We start from the raw sequence: 19,893 nt of genomic DNA on the forward strand, positions 1-19,893 counted from the left end.
GGGCTGCTAGGGCCGCCTCCTGTCCTGCTGTCTGCCCGCCTGGCAGGTCTGGCAGGTGAGTGACTCACAAGCCTGGGCCCTCTGCATTCCTGGCGCAGGGAGCCAGTGCACCCGACCCCTGGGCTCCTGCCTGCCCTACGAGCTGCTTCCACAGACAGGACCCTTCCCTGCTGGTGCGGCCCGACCCTACCACCTGCACTCCTTCCCCCGAGGGCTGGAATTGGACTGCACAGAATCCAGGTCAGATCTGGGGTTTTTCTACAGCTCTGTCCCTCACTGAGTGGGAGGATCCTTTGGAGGTCACAGGGTGTGTGTGGGGTTTCTGCTCTCGTTGACACGCTTGGGCTCCAGGCCCAGGGACACCCTGCTTCCTCCTAGCTGGTGGTGGGTCTTGGGGATGCCTTGTGCCAGGCTCTGGGAGCCTCCGTGGACACGGCCCTGACCCTGGTGGCCACCTGTGGGGCAGGTCAGAGCAATGTTGGGGTGAAGAATGCAGAGGGAGCCTGGCAGGGGTGTGAGTGCTGCGGGAACTTTCCCTGACTCCATTCTCAGGGTCACAGAGTTTGATGGTTGCAGCCTACTATGACCTTACAGGACACCTAGTTCAAGGGCATTGTTTCAAAGCTGGGGAAACTGAGGCTTGGGGCACAGGGAGTAATTCAAGGTCACACGGTGACTCGGTGGCAGAGCAGAGACTGGAAGCCGGACCCGGCTGCCTCCTCCCTGCCCAGGGTCTGTCCTTGCCCCCCTGTGCCTGCTGCTGTGTTTCTGCCCCTCCTGCTCCCCCCTCCCCCCTGTAGCCCTCTCCCACCTCCTCCTCCCTGGCCTTGTTGGAGGGAGGAAGGCGCCAGGCGCAATTTCACAGGCGGGACTTTATGGGCTCACAGGTGGCAGCATTTTAAAGGTCACCCTGGCGGTCCTGGCTGTGAGTCCCCCAACAGGTGGCTGTTGAGCCACAGCTTGGCTATCTAAGCTGGCTGTTTTGGGAGGCAGCCTCTTTCATCTGCATGGCCCGTGTCTAGCGATGACGACCTAATGCTTGCTGGGTGCTTACTTAGTGCTAACAAAGCACAGTCCCATGGGTTCGCTCATTTGGTCCTCCCAAGCCCCTGTGAGGTAAGTATTATTATTATCATCATCATTCTTGTTTATAGCAGAGGAAGCAGACACAGAGAGGTTAAGTAACTTACTCAAGATTCCATAGCTTGGAAAAGGGGAGCTGAGATTTGAGGCTAGACAAGTCTAGTTCTCGAGCCTGCCCGAAACCTTAGTTGCCTCACTTTCTCCTGCGATAAGATGATGAGGCTTTTTGGGGGGGGGTCTGGCCGGGGTGTTTAGATGCTTGTGTGTCCCTCTGGTGGCCTCCCCGGGTCCTGGGGCGACAAATGTCCCTGCTGAAGCTTATCTCCCTCCCCCTGCTTCAACTCTGTGGCAGGTCACTCTCTGCCTCATGCAGCCCCCCAGTTGCAGAGTCCAACACAAACGATTTTAATGACTTCTGGGGTGGTCTGTGTTGAGTGAAGAGCAAGAGTTAAAAGCAACCGGTCCAGGATTTCTTTTTTTTTTTTTTTTAAGATTTTATTTATTTATTTGAGAGAGAGAATGAGATAGAGAGAGCATGAGAGGGGGGAGGGTCAGAGGGAGAAGCAGACTCCCAGCCGAGCAGGGAGCCCGATGCGGGACTCGATCCCGGGACTCCAGGATCATGACCTGAGCCGAAGGCAGTCACTTAACCAACTGAGCCACCCAGGCGCCCCCGGTCCAGGATTTCTGCGCCAAACACCACCGCCAGGGGTTTGCCTTGAGCCCGACCGGGGCAAGGGAGGCACGAGGTGTGGGTGGGCACGGCAGCGGGAGCAGGAGGGGCTTGGTCCTGAGTCCGTGTTCTTCTTTCTGTTATCGTCTTCCAGAGGGGCCTCTGCTATGCAATGCCTGGCTTTGTCTGTCTATGAAGGGTCCTCTGGTGATTAACAGGGGCAGCGCCTCATCCTAAAGTGCTCGATGGTTTACAAAGCAAGTCTGCATCTATTGTCCCGATGGGTGCTGAGCAGGGCAGGAATGATGATCCCTGTAGGTGCTGGGCAGGGCAGGAATGATGATCCCTGTAATTGAGGGACAGAGGCTCAGAGAGGTGAGGTGACCTGCATGAGGTCACACAGCTAACAGATGGCAGGAGTCAGGCCCTCCCTCCTGGCTCCTAACAGAGTGTGCTAACACCAGGCCGGCCTCTCCTCCCGGCTTTTCCTCTGGAGGATCCTGTTACATCTGGGACAGAAGCTTCCAAGGCGAGGCTGCCTCCCCAGCGTTTGGCCCATGAATCAGGGTCTTCCGAGGCTCGGCTGGGGACCACCACCTCTCTTCTGTCCCTTTGAGGGCTGAGTTCCTCTGGGAGTGATGGTGGCAGTCCTTCCTCTGGGTCTCTGTTAGTGGGACTCTGGAGTGTTCAGGGGGGTGACTGATCTGGCCCCATTCACATCCCTACCACCCAGAAGGCAAGAAGAGTCCCTGATGTCTCCGTCCAGCACATCCTCTCTAGGACAGTCACGTGGGTGGGAGGTTCCCAGGCTGATTCCATTCTGTCCTCTTCTCCTCCTCCTAGTAATAATTAATAATAATAATAATAATAATAATAATAATAATAACAGTAATGTTGACTATTAGTAATGCCACCGTGACTATGTTTCCATTTATCGGGTGCTTACCAAGTGCCCAGCTCTGTGCCAGGTGTCCTGCACGCCCTAGCTTGTTTTGTCCTCCTGATAGCCAGCATTTCACAGATGAGATAGCTGAGGCTCAGAGAGGTGAAGTCACTGGCCCGGGGTCACACAGCTGACCAAAGGCACTGAAATCATCACTCAGAACCGTGAACTCTCCCATCACCCAAAGTCACCATCCAAAGTCGCGAGCTAAGTTCCCAGTGCAGCCAAGACCAGGGCCTGGCTTGGTTGCCTCTGGATTTTAAGCTCTTTCTACTCTGTGCCTCTGGGCTGGGCTGCATGGGAACTTGAGAACCATGGGGTCTGGTTGTTCTGCTTCTCCATGCTATGTGACTTTGGACCTGCTGCTCACCCTCTTGGAGCCTGGGTCACTCCATCTGGCTGCAGGGGCTGATAATTTCTTCCCTGTGATCTATCCGAGGGCTGTGAGTTATAGTCATGGCTGGGAATGCCTGTAAAACCTTGACACAGTATGCATGCAGAGAATTAGCATGAAGAGAGTAATTACCCAAGCAGCGTCTCCAGTCCCCTCTGTGCCTGGGACAGCCTTGACATTTAATCCCCACAATTAGCTTAGGATGAAGGAACTTGAGCTGAGCTCTGCAGCAAGGAAGCTAAGACTCGGGAAGCAAAGTAGCTCTGCTCAAGGTCACAGGACTAGGAGGTGGGGAAGCAGGGATTTGAACCCGGTCTCTGTGTGGCCAAAAGTGAGCACCGCCCCCCGAAACCTAATGAGAGACAGCTCCCTGGGGATGGGGGTTCCCAAGTGAATTCAAGGTGGGGATCCTCATGGGAGCAGATCCCCAGGAGCTTAGCAGGTGGGTCCAAGGCAGGTGGGGTGGTGCTGCCACGGAGTGAGTTCCTAGCTGTCCTATTTAAGCCTCCTCCCACTTTGCCCTTCAGCGGAATGAGAGAGAACCCTCCCCCATCATTCCTTGTCTCAAAGACAGAGGCAGCTCTTGTTCCAAGAGGACCAGGAAAGTAGGGAGGTCTCCTGGCCGTGCTGGGACCTGCTCTGCAGGTAACCCTGACCCCTCCTCCCACCAGCCAAGCCCAGCTCAGCCACTGGGCAGGGACTTCTGGTGTCCCGACAGAGGGAGGGAGGCAATGGGGCTAGGTGGCACCCCTGCCCTCCACCGCCCTCCCCCCTCCCCATCTTACCCGATTCCCTGGATCTTCAGAGCGTTGTCGTAATTAAATCCGACTACTATTCATTCTATCTGATAGAAGGGCTTCCAATGATAGATAGGCAGAGGGTGGGAAGGGGACCTCGGGCTACAGCCAGGATGCTGCCTCTGCTCTCGTTCCCTTCGTCATGCCCTGTGTGACCTTGAGCACATCCTTTGTCCTCATTTACCCGTCTATGGATGGAGAGGGTTGGCTTGGATCATTCCTAAGGGCCCTTTCAGCTCTGAAAGTCTCTGAATCGCTCAGATGGAAGGCCCCAAGGTGCCCTCTGGGTTCTTTGCCAGCCGTCCTTCCTCCCACGTGGCCACAAGGCCCGGGAGCGTAGGAATGTGGGGAGGCTCAAGTGTGCTTCTGATGCGTGGCCGACTGGCAAGGACTGGAGTGACCACCATTAAAAACCCGTTCCTATTCAGTCTGGTCAATTCTGGAATAAATCTGGCATGCCTGTGTTTGCCCAGCTGCAGGGAGAGCCTTCCCGAGGTCCTTCCCACCTTGTTGTTAGGGGGAAAAACTATGGACTTTGGGGCCAGACTGAGCTCAAATCCCAGCTTTGTCCCTTCTGATGTGTGAACTTGGGTGATTCATTTGGTCTCAGTTTATGCATCTGAAAGAGCAGATCATAATACTGGACACACTGAGGTGTTGTGCAGGCTCGCTGTTATCCCGGGCAGAGCAACTGGGCCTGGTGCTCAGTAAGTGCTCAGCAAAAGGAGGGGCATGTCTCTCACCCCAGTGCCATCCCAATCTCCGATTTCCAGCAAGCTAAGTAAGGCTCCAGAATGGCGGGACGCCTCACTGAGCTGTCCAGAACCTTAATTCCCTGTTCCATGCAGACAAACAGATGTGTCCACGTGTGTTTGATGATGATGATACAGTGCTTTATGGTCTTTTCTCTTCTTCTTTCTTTTTTTTTTTTTTAAAGATTTTATTTATTTTTTGATAGAGAGAGAGACAGCGAGAGAAGGAACACAAGCAAGGGGAGTGGGAGAGGGAGAAGCAGGCTTCCCGCCAAGCAGGGAGCCCGATGCGGGGCTTGATCCCAGGACCCTGGGATCATGACCTGAGCCAAAGGTAGGCGCTTAACGACTGAGCCACCAGGCGCCCCTCTCTTTCCTCTTTCTTAAAATTTCTCTGGAAACTACAAAACTGGGCCACATGCCTCAGTGGATGCTCTCCTGAGACTGCTGCGTTCTTCATCTGTGATTCTTGCTTTCCCCACAGGAAACTGGAAACCCTAGGCTCTGGCCAGGGCAGGGTGGGGAGGAGAGCAGCCTGCTTTCCATGGATCTCTCCCTAGAATCCAGCTGGCTGGCTCTAGCCACTGATCAGAATTCACAGGGTATGGGGATTTGTGGGTGAGCGTGAGATCTCTTCAATTAACTGCAGAACAAGACCCCTAAAGCTCAAGAGTCCTGGCGGGTGCTCCGGAATTCTGAGGTAGCACCTAGGGACTAGATTGGGGTTGACTCTGACCAGACCCCAGGGTCTGGCACAGCTCTGTTCCTAGGCCCAGTCCTGGAGCCATAGCTCAGGGAGTTTACTACACTGGGCACATTTTGTGGTTGCCCCTGATTCAGAGACCTGTGGTTTGGGGATGGAGCAGATGAAATTCCCTGCAGAGTGGTGATTTCTGGGAAGGGAGAACATGCTTGATCAGACTAACGCTGCTGCTTTTATTAAGCTATCTCAAAGCTCATCACCCGCATGGCACTTCTTTTTTCCTTTCCCTAAAAATCAGCATCCTGGCCAGGGGATTTTCCAGTTAGCAGATAAACTGCATCCAGCTTCCTCCTGCTTCACTGAGTGGGAGAGGTATTGTCCCCTAGTCCTTTTTCTCTTGCTTTTCAATTGTATTCATCCATCTATCCATCCATCATCCATCCATCCATCATTCATCCATCCATGTGTCCATCCATCCATCCATCATCTGTCCATCCATCCATCCACCATCCATCATCCATCCATCCATCCATCATCTCTCCATCCATCTGTCCCCTCCTCGATCATCCAGTGATCCAACCGTCCAGCATTCATCCATCCATCATCCAATGATCCATCCATCCATCATCCAATGATCCATCCATCCATCATTCATTCATCCATGTGTCCATCCATCTTTTCATGTGTCCATCCATCCAACCATCACCCATCATCCAACAATCTATCCATCCATTTGTCTGTCCATCCACTTTTCCATCCATATATCCATCCATCTACCTATAGATTGTTTATTGAGCATCTACTCTGTTCCAGGTACTGTATCTTGGAGATAACAGCTCTGTGCAAAACAGACATGATCCTGTATATTGTAGGATCGCAGGGGAGACAGACAATTTAACAAGCAAAACAGTACTTTGTGCTCCAGTCTTATTGCCTCTGTTTATCAGTTTTCTTATGTGGTGCAATGGGATGATGGCAGTATCTATTTCATGGGATTATTGTGAAGATTTGATGAGGTAGTAGGGGTAAAGTGTTGGCCCAGTGTCTGGCATGTAGTAAGTGCTCAATAAATATTAGCTATGATGATAATGATGACCACGGTCATGATGAAGATGATGATGATGATGGTCATCTAAACCGGTGCCTGGCACTAACCACGCAACCATATATAGCCCTGAGCTGGGCAGGCTGGCTTTGCTTAGCAGTGGCAGAAGGTGATGAAGGGCAGGCCCCACGCCGGCTTCTCAGGGTGGGGCGTGGATGCTGGCTGTGCTATCTGGAGGCAGGTTGTGTGGGTCTGAGGGCTTCTTGGGGGAGCCTGAGCCAACATAGCTGCCTGGCTGGTTTGCCCAGTTGGGAATTGGTTGTGAGGCTTCTCAGGGCAAAATAAGCCATGACACCAGGAGCTGTAGATTGCCTTTGCAGGGGCTGGGGTAGGCTGTCTGGAAGCTCCCAGAAGTGAAGGAAGGCAGCAGAGGTGGGGATGCACCCCTGCACTGGGGCTCTAGAGGGAGGAGTCAAAAGTGGTTGGTGGGGGGTCCCTGGTGGTTCCCCTGGGGCTGACGGGGGCTGGGGCATGCCATTACTCGCTGCCGTGCTTCCAGCCCCTGGAATGGTGACAGGCACATTTCAGACACTTATTTGGGGGAGTATCTGGGAGTATTTGTTGAATGCACACCGAGACTCCATTGGGATGATCTGATTTAACTATCACGCTGGCTTACCAGGAAGAAGCAGTGGTTCTGGAACCAGAGACAAGTGGGTTCATAGCCTGACACCCCCACTTACCAGCTCTGGGGGACCATGGATATGACACTTCCCCTTTCTGAGCCTCAGTTTCCCCATCTGCAAAATAGGAATTGCAATATCGACATTGAAGTTTGTTGTGTAGATGGGAAATGGTGAAGGGCTTAGAAGGTACCCGGTAAGAGGCACCTGCTTTTGTCATCATCCATGCATCTGGGGTGACATCCAGAGTTGTGAGCCAGGACTGTGGGATTGGGCTGGCGCAGACTGAGTATCTGCTGAATCCCACATTTGAAGTTTTGGGGAGGGGTGGTAAGATAGAGTCAGATAGACCTGGAATCCATTGCTTACTTGCTATGTGACCTTAGGTAAGCTATTTACCTCCCTGTGCCTCTGTTCCACCTGTCAAAAAGGGGATTTTTTTTTTTAAAGATTTTATTTATTTATTTGAGAGAGAGAGTGAGCTAGAGAGAGAGAACACAAGCGGGGAGGGGCAAAGGGAGAGGGAGAAACAGACTCCCTGCTGAGCAGAGAGCTCAACATGGGGCTTGATTCTGGGACTCCAGGATCATGACCTGAGCCGAAGGCAGATGCTTAACCGACTGAGCCACCCAGGCGCCCCTCAAAAAAGTGATCTTAAAAGCAGCCATTCTATAGGGCTCTTGCAAGAGTAAATGGGATCGTGCATGAAGAGTACAGGACCTGGTGTGTTGTACATGTTCAGTAAAGGGGGGCTACCGTCACCAAGGGAAGGGGCTCTGGTCCTTCCCTGTTATGCTGGGGCCCCCTTCCAAAGTGACCCACTGCAATGTATCTCTGCTGACACATTGCGTAGGTCTCAGAAGATGCTTATTTCCAGGAGAAAACCTCAGGAAACCATTTGCCTTAACCTCTTAGGTTCCATGGGGGCAGGACTTGAGTGATCATAACTGGAGGCTACACAGTATGGGGGAAAGGAACACGGATTTTAGCTTTGAATCCCAGCTTCTCCACTCTCTCACTGTGTGACTGTGGGCATGTCACCTAACCTCTCTGGGTCTTTCTCTTTATTCATAAAATGACAAAGCCCCCTTCCTTGCGGGGTTTCCTGGAGGCCGAGCACACGGTGGGCCTCTGTAATGGGAGTGATTTGTGCGGGCTCCTCGGAGGGTGAGGGAGTGGATGTTAATGAACGCTGGGGTTGGTCCAACAATCCAGTCTATAAAACTCCTGCTTGCAGCTTCTGGTGCGTTGCTAATGGCAGTTTATGTGAAGGACACAGTGGGATAAGGGCCCATTGTTCCTAGTGGGGACGGTTTTATGACTCTTAGAAAGCGTCTTTCATCTGGGAGACCAGGGAGCTTATGGAACCTCCCAGCCCTGGGCGGTGAAACTGGGGGATGCTGAAGGTTTCTGGGGCTGGTGCCAGGCTGCAGCCATGACCAGGCTCTCTTGCTACAGCCGGGGTAGTTGATGGGGGCTGAGGCCCACCCCTCCCCCCCCGGAGTGTCACTGCAGCATGTCCCTTTCCCCAGGCCCAGGACCTTCCCTCCTGGGGATCTTCTGTCCAGCCGGTCAGGTCTGCTTGGCAAGGCTGGAGGCTCACTATGTCCCCCTGGGGGTTCCCTCCCTGTTCCCCCTCCTCAGCAGCCAGTGCCACATCCTTTTCATCCTTCCAGAAAGGGCCTTGGGCCTTGTTTGCTGTCAGCTGACCAGCAACTTTCATGCCTGGGAGTGTTGCCTGGCACCCTGAGCCTTGGATCGGGCCAGTAACCTGATGCCAGGAAGCTAAGACCTTGTCCCCTCGTCCTTTCTGGCTCCTTGGCCAGGCCCCAAACAGAGAAATCCAACCTCCCCTTGGCTCAGCAGATGGTCCCAAGCCTTCTGTCTGTTTATCCTCGGTGGAGGCGGCAGATGCCCTGAGGAGTGGGTGAGGCTGGTGTCCTCGTGTAGACTGGGCTGGTGCACAGGGCCTGTGGGGTCTGGGCTGATGAACAGAGGATCTATACGCTGTCACACTTGCCTTTAATGCCCCTGGCCGAGTTTCCCCCAGGCTGGGACTCCTTCTCCGCCTCCCCTTTTCTGCTTTGGGAGGTACAAGAAGGCTAGAGCAGGATGTTGGGGATACCTTGTGCCTTGATTGGCCCCAGAATCCCCTTCACCCTGCAGCGAGACAGTAGCCATGGGCAGTGGGCTCTGTCTGAATAGCAATCCCTCATAGGCTTCTGTGCTTTCAAGGAATAAAAATCCACTCAGGCAAGTGCAAGTGAGGGGGCTCTGTAAGAACAAAACGGACCACTCTGATGGACATTCCAGGCTTTGTGCCTCAGTGTCCTCATCTCTAAAATGGGGATAAAAGTACCTACTTTTAAAGAAGATTTTATTTATTTATTTACGTATTTATTTATTTATTTATAGAGTATGAGCGGGGGGGGGAGGGGCAGAGGGAGAGGGAGAGAGAGAATCTCCCGCAGACTCCGTGCTGAGCTGGGAGCCTGGCGCCGGGCTCATCTCATGACCCTGAGATCATGACCTGAGCGGAAATCAGGAGTCGGATGCTCAACCGACTGAGCCACCCAGGTGCCCCCCAAAGTACCTACTTTATAAGGTTGCTGTGAGGATAACATGAGTAAGGTGTAAGGTAATATACAGAGCCTGCTGTAGAAAGTGCCATGTAAGTGTTTCCTCTTGTTTTTATTGGGAACACCTTCCAGGGCTATATGGTCTCTGCCTCACTATCTTTTACTCTATACTCCTGAATTTTTTTTGGCTTTCCTATGACATTTCGGATCCCCCCGGAACCTGGGTTTGAATGTGGCTGTGGTTCGTTGCAGCGCGAAGGCTGGCTCCGGCCCTGCACGACTTTTCAGGCTCAGCGTCCACTGTCCTTTGACTGACTCGGTCTCTCACCTCTCCAATTTCAAATTCCTGGGAGAAACGAGCTGATTGGCCGGTTTCAGTCAGGTGTTCCCCGTCTCGCCCAATCAGCTGAGCGGGGGAGGAGCCAGCCGCCCTGGCCCTTGGCGGTGGAGGGAGGCGCGTCCTGGCGTGTCTACCCCAGCGTCTTCGAGGCTCTCTCAGACCGCAGAAGAACTGCGAACAGTGGTTTGGCGCTTTTTGTTTTCTGCCAGCCCACAGGGGCGTTCTCAGGGGGTGTTTCTGAGCAATCAGGGCAAGCTTTCAGAACCGCCGCTGCTGGCACTTGGAGCCCGTCTGGCTCAGAAATTATTGACCCATTTACAATTTGAAATAGTTGTCAGTATTAGAAATCAGGGGATTTGATATAGAAATCTGGACATCTGGCTTCTCTTGGGGGGAAAAAAAGAGAAAAGTCTGGGGACATGGAGAATAGACACATAGCATCTATTAGAAATGGGTGATTGCCCTCTTAACGGGGGGCATGTGCTTTCCAGGTCCTCAGGGCTCGCCCCCTTTCCCTGTGGTGTCCCCAGTCTGGCCCCCTGGGCACTGGAGTTTGCCACCTTACTCTATACCCCGGAAATGGGAATTGCACAAAGAAAAAGAAAAATTACCTAGCTCTTCAAAATTTTGAAATACGTATATGAACCCAGTTCTGTGAACAGCCCACCAATATGATTTTGTTTCTCTACACAACCATGAGGTCGGTATTATTACTTTCTCCCACTGTACAGATGGTGAAACTGAGACTCTAAGAAGATACAACGTGCTGGAGATTAGCACAAGCCATCTGACCCTAGAAACAACGGTAAACTGACAGCCGAGCCGCGGGTACAGTGCATTTCCCTCCGAGGCATTTGAGAGGAAACTGCTAACTCGTTCCTTTCCTTTGGATATTTAGCGTGTATTTCCTACGGACAAGGACAGGCTCCGCCACAACCGTGATCCAACCATCAAAATCAGGAAATGCACACGATGCATTCCCGCCATCTCATCCTCAGCCCCTGCTGAGTCTCAGCAGCTCTCCCAGTAATGGCCTTTATTTTATGCTGAAAGGGTCGAGTTCAGAACCACACGTGGCGTTTAGTTATCCGGTCTCTGGTTTCCTTTGATCTGGAAAAGTTCCTTGGTCTTTCCTTGACTTTTGTGACCTGGGCATTTTGGAAGACACTTAGAGGGACGTCCCTCAATTTCGGGTTCATGTGACGTCTCAGGATTGTGTGAGTTGTGCACCTTTGGCAGGAATCTGGCGCCGTGCTGCGTCCTTCTCCACACATCCCGTCAGGACACTTGGGGTGTCCAAATATCCTCCTGCTGGTCATGTCCCCAGTTTGACCACTTGGGTGACAAAGTGTCTGTGAAGCTGCTCTTTTCCCCTCAGTGGTTACGAGGTATTGTGTGGGGAAGTGCTTGGAGACAGTGTAAATAGCCATTCCTAGCCTTCAGTGTACTCATTTGCTTATTACTTGTCACATCGGTATGGACTCTTGGTTTCCCATCGTATTCAATGGAATATAAACCCTCACAATCATTATTTTTTCTGATGGTCCAGTTGCCTGCGGTTTGGCTCATGGGAGCCTCTGTGAGCTGGTTTCTTTGTCATTTTGGGATGTTGCCATCACTTCTTGAGCAATGTATCAGGTTCTGGCCCAGCCCTAGGTTACAGGCTCAAATTGTCCTTCCTCTGGAATCAGCCATTACTCCAAGGAGCTCTAGATCCCTTGAGTCGAGAATGGTATTTAGGAGCCATGATCTGGCTGCTAAGTGTACTCATCGCTATCGCGTGTCCCTGCTCCCAGGCCTTTGTGGTGGACAGAGCTAGGTGCTCACACCGACACTTCCCATTCCAGCCCAACACCACAGGGGGCCATTCTACTCTTCTCCCTTTCCGTATCTGTCATTTGCTTCTCCAACAGGGAGAATCCCAAGAGTTTAATCTCTTGACTACTGCTATACTAGGTTGCTTCTCATTAATAAGAGTTCTATTTTTGATAATATAGTATCAAATAGCATATTTATCTATTGTCAGTGGGAAGTTGAAAAATCTCTGCTAGGAGGTATTGACTCCATCCTTCAAACTTCTGTGAAGATAGAAGAGGCAATAGGATTATTGTTCCTACTTTACAGGCAGTGGGACAGAGTGGAAAATGGTGAGGACTGTTTTTAGGGTGCTGCAGAGATCTTGGGGTGGCAGAGCTCTGTATCATGTCCACGTCCAGCCCACTGGACATGACTGTCCACCCCGCTCCTGTGGGTGTTTGGGGGGAACTTTGAGACCACATCCCCAAGACAAGGAGCTGCTCAGACTGGCCTGCCCCTGACACTCAGGCCCATGAAGTGATAGCTCAGAGAAGTAATAGCTCAAGTTCCCTTCTTCACCTGAGCCCCTTAGAACTCCCTCTGCCCATGGCTGTGCCTTTGACCTCAGCTTGCTTCCCCACAAATGGAGGTCTTGGGTTGGGGAGGAACCTGGAAGGCTTGAAGTGGGGGTGGTTGCTCAGTGCATCCTAGCCCCCTTCAAAATGCCGATCGTACTGAACAGGGGCAGGAGTGTTATGGGAAGAGAGTATCATCTTGGTAAGGTAGATTGTATTTGTCTTTTTTCTTTTCTTTTTTTGTTTAAAGATTTTATTTATTTATCTCTCAGAGAGAGAGAGAGAGAGAGAGCACAAACAGGGGGAGTGGCAGGCAGAGGGAGAAGCAGGCTCTCTGCTGAGCAGGGGGCCCGATGTGGGACTCGATCCCAGGAGCCTGGGCTTATGACCTGAGCGGAAGGCAGATGCTTAACTGACTGAGCCAACCAGGTGTCCTTGTATTTGTTTTTTTTTTTTTCATAATCAAAATGTGATCCAGCCTCTCTTAGATAATAGCCTGGTCATGATTGGTTTGATAGTATAGTGAGTAATAAGGACCGGCCGCTTTCTGCATGTTCTCCATTCATACTGCCTCGGTGAGTGTGGTATCTGGGCTTAGAAAGTCTGCTTTCCCATCTCCCTACTTCCTTTTTGACCCACTATGGGGTTGGGCTGGTGGAAGGGGGCCTGGGCTGGAAGACAGAGGCAAGGAACATGGGTTCCCATCCTGACTTTGTCATCAGCTTGCTAGGCAACCCTGGGCAAGTCACTTAGCCTGTCTGGCCAGTGGAAAATACCACCCCTGTCCTCCCTCCCTCCCTCTTCCCCAGGTCTGCGCTGGAGACAAGGCAGAACAGAATCCCAGTCCCATCCAGATGTATCATTAATGGTTATGCTTACACAATAAACCCTGCACCCACCAGAATGTTCAGTGAGTGGGAAATTCTGGTTAATTGAATGTTCTGGGACATGGAAACGTTCCCAGTAATCCTTTTTTGTTCCTTTTGTGGCCATTGAAAACCATTTACTCATCTATTTAGCAAATATTTGTCTCGTGCCTGTGCTCTACCAGGCTCTGTCCCAGGTGGCGGGGAAGCACCGTGATTGAGACAGCAGAGTCTCAGCCCGCAAGGACTCGTGGTCCAGGAGGAGACGTGCACAAATGCAGTGGACCCTTGAACACCACATGGGTTCGGGGCACCGACCCCCTGCACAGTGGAAAATCCACATACACCTTTTTTTTTTTTTTTTAAGATTTTATTTATTTGAGAGAGAGAGGGAGTGAGAGAGAGCATGAGCAGGGGGAGGGAGAGGGAGAAGCAGACTCCCCTGGGATCATGACCTGAGCCGAAGGCAGATGCTTAAGGGACTGAGCCACCAAGGCGCCTCCCGCATACAACTTTTGACTCCCCCAAACGTAACTGCTAACAGCCTATTGTTGCCCAGAAAGAAGCCTTACCCATGACATGAACAGTCGATTAACATATTTGGTACATTATATGGATTATATACTGTGTTCTTAGAATTATGTATGGGAAAATCATAAAGAAGAGAAAATACATTTTTATTGAAAAAAATCCATGTATCAGTAAACCTGCCCAGTTCAAACCTGTGTTTTTCCAAGGTCAACTGTATACTACACCACACAGTAGGATGGATGCCCTGAAGGACCGGAGGATGCTGTGGGAGGCTTGGAGTCCAGTCTGGGGGCCCTAGAGAAGAGATCCTTGACCTTGAGAATGTGTTAGGTGCTGAGAGCCTCAGAAAGCATTAGCCACCGTGTCTGAGGGGGAAGGAGCAGTCGTGGCATTCCAGGCTGTAGGAACAGCATGGGCAAATTTGCTTCTGTGGACGTTGAGTTGTGGACATGGAGTTGTGCTGTGGGGCTTCGAACGTGTGGCTGGGAAGGCGAGAGAGAAGGAGTGTGTGTGTCGGGACTCGAGATGGTGGAGAAAGCAGCAATGTAGGAAGGTGAGGGCTGCAGGCTCATTTATGCTCGAGTATGGGTTTCATGATGTGATTCTTTCTCCTAAAAGTAGAATGCAGAGGAAAAACCAAATGAAAACATGATTTCCCAGAGGAGGGGCCTTCAAGTTGGAGGGGGTGCCACAGGGCGGGGAGGGAGGGTGGCAAGCCGAGAAACACAGCTCTGTGTAAGGGGCCACCACTCCTGGGGGCTTAGGGAGTGTGGTCCCCAGGGGGAAGAGGGATCTTTGGGTTTGTTGAGAAGCCGGCAACCTGGCTTTTTATGGGAAATCTCCCAGTTGTTCAGTGTTGGTGGCCGATGAACAACAACAAAACCACTGTGGGCGAAACACACGCTTCTGTAGGCTCCGTTTTTTCTATGAGCTGGGGGGTCGCAAACCTGGGTCCAGAGGGGTCTATCTGATGAGGCTTTGAGGATGTTCACTTGGAGTCTCTTATGATTCTCTGACACTGAGTGTGCCCCTCACCTGTGCTGGGGTCCGGGGGTATGATAGGGCCCTGGGGTATGGCCCCTGCCCTCAGGCCATCAAGCTGAAGACAGTTCTAGTTAGTATATGTGTCCAGAGCTAAGAAAACAATAGAAGCACTAACAAAAGCCACTAACCAAAGTCCCAAGTGCCGTAGAGCTCAGAGGAGAGGTGGTCGGGGAACTGAGTCCACGTGGGGAGTTTTCCTGGGGATTCTGGACCTTCTGATGATTCTGGGAGGGAGGGTAAACCTTAGTGCAACCAAAGAGGGGACCGGCATTCCAGACTGGAGGACTGGGTGGAGGGGGCGTGGAGGGGCTTAGGCCCAGGAAGGAAATAAGATAGGCAAGGAGAGAGGTTGGAGCAGATCTGAAAGTCTGTGAATGCAGGTTCAGGAACCTGGCTCTGTCTGTGCCAGCAGGACCCAGGTGTCTAAATTCTGGCCAAAGGCTTAATGTTATGTCACTCACTGGACATCTGAAGATGTTCTAGCTGTTTTACTGGTGGAGGGAAGGAAAAATTCTTCCCCTATTCTTCAAGGTCTAACACCTGGACTAAGAATTAAATTTATGTGAGACAGATTAACAGGAGAAAAAAACCCAAAGGTTTTTTTTTTTTTATTTTTTTAAGTAATCTCTATACCCAACATGGGGCTCGAACTTATGGCCCTGACATCAAGAGTCACCTGCCCTATCAACTGAGCCAGCCAGGCACCTCAAAACTAAAGTTTTATTACGTGCACACAGAGGCCCAATCATGAAATTGAGACCTAAAGAAATGACCAGCGCAGGCACTTTCTATACTTTTTAGGTAAAGAGACAAAACAAAAATAGAAGCAAAAACAAAACAAACCCCCCAACCCAAAAACCCAAAACCCCCAAAAATCTGTGAAGAATTGACAGGACAAAGAAAACTTAATTTGGGGGGCTTCCATTAGTAAGGAATTCTAAACAGAAATTGGGCTGGGGTAATATAATTTACTAAAAAAATATATAAATTGGAAAAAATAAATTAGTAACAAGGGTTGTTTATATAGCCTTCTCGCCTCTACATTTTGCATCTCTGGTGAGAGAGATGTCTCTTTATCTCTTGGTACAGAGGGGGTACCTTTCACATGGGAGATTTATTTCCTACTTTCAGGGGGACGGAGGAGGGTCTGAATACCCTCCTTAAACAGGCTCTCCTTTAAGTAACTTTTATTTAAAATAACCAATATGCCTAAGTGGCACATTCTGGGTTGGCCTGCCCTTAGCCCCTAACCCTGGCACTCCAGAAACTTTCCTGTCTGCTCTCACGGGCCTTGTTTATTCACCCCGGGAGTGGAAGATGGGCGGAGGGCATGCCCGTTTTGTTCACTGATGTCTCCCTCCTGCCTAGAATGATGTCTGGAACATAGTAAGTGCCCAACCAATATTTACCGTCTGCTTACTGTGGGCCTAGTGTTACCCCAGGCCTGGGGCTTCAGATGCTTTATGAACGACTCTTAGGACAGGCTCTATGGAGCTTTATGTCCTTGTGTGGAGATGGACAATAAACAAGCAAACGAATCAACGAATAAGATGATTTCAGAGAGCGTGGTTTGTCTCACTTCACTGTAGTGACCTGTTTTATTTCTGTCTCCTCCTAGCCAATGAGAGCCTAGGGGGCAGGGCTGGGGTCTGTCTGGTTCCTTGTTTCAGTCCTAGCCCCTAAGGCTGGTGTCTCGCAAAGAGGGAGTAGTGAAGAAAAATGTTTTTGCTGGCTCTGCTGAATGAACCAACACAGACTGACAAAGATTCCAGTGTACATACACCTGTGCCCTCTGGAGGCTGCAGAACTCATTATTATCAACCCGGGAGTAATTGCTGATAAGCCTGAGTGTGAATTTCGTTGCAAAGAGAGAGGTTGCAGGGCACTGTTTAATAACAACAGGGATAATCTTAATTAATGACCTGATAACTATAATTAATTGCATCATATCCGGAGGCCCTCTTTGGGATTCCGGGAGGGAGTAACTAGGGTTTGGCAGCTTCGGGGTCTGGAAGGGAGGGGAGGGCTAGGATCTCCGACCCACCACTTCCTGGCTTGGCTACTCTCAGCTCTGAGCCTCAGTGTTCTGATCAGGAAGGTGGGGCTACTCGGCGGGGTTGGTGCCAGTTCAGGGGCGTGATCTCAAAGCCCCGCAGTCCCCCAAGGGGCTGCGGTCACCCGAACCCAGGGGGCCAGGCCACCGAGGGGCTGGGGGGGGGGTCCGCGCAGCCCTTCCCCCCCCCCCCCCCGCCGGGAATCTCTCACCCTCTCCGGGAAGCCCTGGCAAACTCCTGGAAGTGAGGGAGGAGCAGCGAGCAGCCGGAGCGTGCGCGGGACCTTCCCGCGGGAGACCCGGGGCAGCGGGTCGGCGCGGGGCAGCTTCGGGCGGGAGCGGACGCGAGGGGCGGGGGGCGGGGCGTGGCCCCGCCCCCGCGGGCCTCGGTTTCCCCACCTGCGCCGCGAGCGGCCGGGCGGGCGGGGCTCCCGGCGCGGGCCCGGCCGCCAGGGGTTAAGCGGTGACTTCAGCCGCGGCGAGCGGGGACCGGGCGGGCGGGGGCGGCGCCGCGTCGCGCCGTGCGCGGCGGCGGGACCAGGCCGCTCGGAGGCGGCGGGCGCACTCCCGACCGGGCCGCGACCTCTCGGGCGGCGCGCGCGGCGGCGGCTGGGGCGCGGGGCTGGGGCCGCCCGGCCCTGGGCGCCCGCGGCCGCCGGGGCAGCTGACGCGCGGAGCGGCCGCCGGCGCTTTGTGAGCGGCGCGGACAACAAAGGCGCAGCCGGGCGGCCGGAGCCGGTGAGTGCGGCCCGCGGGGCGCGGGGGCCGGGCGGGGGGCGCAGTGCGCGAGGCGGCCGCGGGGCTCCGAGCGGGCGTCGCCGAGGCGCCGGGGTCCCCACCGCCCCGCGTGGGCGGGGCCCCTCGGCTCGTCCCTGCCGGCTGCGGGGGTCTCTGGGCTACCCCCCCCCCCATGCGCCGGGGTCCCGGGTGTGGCTGCGAGTGTGTGTCGCCGTGCCTCGGGGTGTGCGAGTCCGGAGCCCGGGCCTTCCCCGTGGCCCTGGTGTGAGTGTGTGTCCCCAGGAGCGGCGTCTTCTGTGTCCCTTCGTCCCGGAGCCTGCGTGGCGTGGGTATGTCCCTGGGTGTGTGAGAGGCCCCCGAGCCTGGGTCTTCTCTCAGTGTGTCTCTCCTTGTGTCATTTGAGTGTGAGTGTGAGTACCTCTTGCGTGTACGTGTGTACTCACTCCTCCCCTCACCCCCAGTCTCTGTGTCCCTTGGGTGCCCCTTCAGCATGACTCCTGACTGCTCTTTGTGCATCAGTGTGTGTGTGCATGTGTGTGTGTGAGAGAGAGAGAGAGAGAGAGAGAGAGAGACCAGGTGCCTCACTGTCCAGGCCATTCACCAGGCCTTCAGGTCCTGCTGCCAGTGTGGCCCCCATCTCCCTGTGCTGACCTTGGGGGTCCCTGGGATTACACGGAGTCAGGGGATGCTCCTGTCACCTCTGTTCTGGGCTGGCCTCTCCCACCCTGGACCCCTGCCCAGAGGTAGAACAGGGTCAGCCTCACAAAGGAGGGAGTGTGGGAGGAGAGGATGGCCCGGTCAGCTGGAAGGCCACGGCCGCAGAACGAGGTCAGGCCTGGACACTCCTCGAGGCAGGGGAATGTGTCCGGGGTGGGGGCCCTGCTGAGAATGAAGGCTAGCCTCCTGGCCTCCAGGGGTGGTCTCTGAGGGGGAGCCCCCAGGCCCGATGTGGGAGAGTGTGGGGCTGGTACTTCCTCTCTTTCCCAGGGTGGGGGGTCCTGGGGCAGGGGTCAGGAATCTTCTTTTCGCTTGGATAGCCTGAGGACCCAGTCTCAGGCCACAGCAGGGAGGAGGTGGGGGGTGAGCTGTACTTTCCACTGGCTCTGGAGGTGAGATATAACCTCAAAGTCCTTGGCCTTCCTGAGGGATTCAGCTGGGGGAAGGCATGCCCTGCCTGCCTGGAGCCCCATCTGTTCCCCTGCGGATGCTGGGGAGAGAGGACAGGCTCATTAAAATGCTCAGCCCTTCCCTGCAGGCCCTGCTCAAATGGCCATCAGCTGCAGCGTCCATCCGTCCATCTGCCCCAGCACAGCACCTGCCCAGTGTCCTGGCCTCAGGCATAGACTGCAAAGGAGGGCACAGTCTGGAGATGTCCAAGCTCCCTGTGACCATGGGTTGGGGGCTATCCTCCTTTCTCAGAGTCTCAGGGTGAAGCTCAGAACCCTCCTCGTGGCTTGTGAGGCCCCACTTTGTGTCTGGGTCTCTCACTCTGTTCCATCACGCTCACGTTCCCGAGGTCCCTTGCCCCTTCCTTTTCTGCCAGAGAGCCTTCCCCCAGCTCTTCCCTCTCTCCACTAAGTTGGCCCCATCCTTCACTTCTCCATTCCTCATTCAGGAGGCTCTTTTTTGGTCAGCCAGGTTGGCTCAAGAATTCTTGTTCACGGGGTGCCTGGCTGGCTCAGTTGGTAAAGCATGTGACTTTTGATCTCTGGGTCCTGAGTTCAAGCCCCACACTGGGCATGGAGCCTACTTAAAAAGGGGAAAAAGAATTCTCATTCTTGATGCTCTTAGAGCCCTCATTCCAGTGGGGGTGTCTTGTTTATACCCCCCAGAGGATGGTAAGCCTTCGAGAGCAGGGACCATGTCTGTCCTTGATCACCAGCTTAGAATGGTGCCTGACACATAGTAGGTACTCAATAGATAGTTGCCAATTGAGTGGATATGGGTGACCAATGGCTCCTAAATTGTGCTGTTTCAGGTTTTCTCTTTGGAGGAGTCTAGGGAGGAGGGAAAGCTAGTGAACTCCTTGGGGCCGAGGTACCAGGTTAGTGTAAGGGGGAGGAGGCCTACTGTATATTAGATAAACTCTAAATTAATTAACATATTTTATATTTGATAAGTGCCAGATGCTGGGCTAGCTCCTTTGCCAATGTGACCTCTTAAAACAGGAGCATAGCAGAAAGAATATAATCTTCTTAGATCAAGTTTGAAAAGATAAAGTAGGTGAGAGTATATACATGAATAATATAAACACATGTCCTATGAAATATATATATCCTATATAAATGTGATAATGG

The 19,893-nt window shown here is 53.0% G+C and overlaps 1 protein-coding gene across 5 annotated transcripts in view; it reads left to right on the forward strand.

Annotated features, from left to right (window-relative positions):
- Positions 1-218: 218 nt before the first annotated feature.
- ARHGEF10L (Rho guanine nucleotide exchange factor 10 like) overlaps positions 219-19,893 on the forward strand; it is a 160,344-nt gene continuing 140,669 nt past the window's right edge. For 2 of the 5 annotated variants that reach the window (XM_081817583.1, XM_081817588.1), the window contains exon 1: positions 17,495-17,596. The gene's annotated coding sequence lies outside the window, so the exon portion shown is untranslated. Of the gene's footprint in view, positions 241-17,493; positions 17,597-19,893 lie in introns of those variants that run through there. The other 3 variants (XM_081817586.1, XR_014144693.1, XM_081817587.1) reach the window with 3 other exon arrangements.

Source organism: Leptonychotes weddellii, chromosome 4, assembly GCF_054177405.1.
Source record: "Leptonychotes weddellii isolate Sample4059 chromosome 4, ASM5417740v2, whole genome shotgun sequence".
Taxonomy (NCBI): domain Eukaryota; kingdom Metazoa; phylum Chordata; class Mammalia; order Carnivora; family Phocidae; genus Leptonychotes; species Leptonychotes weddellii.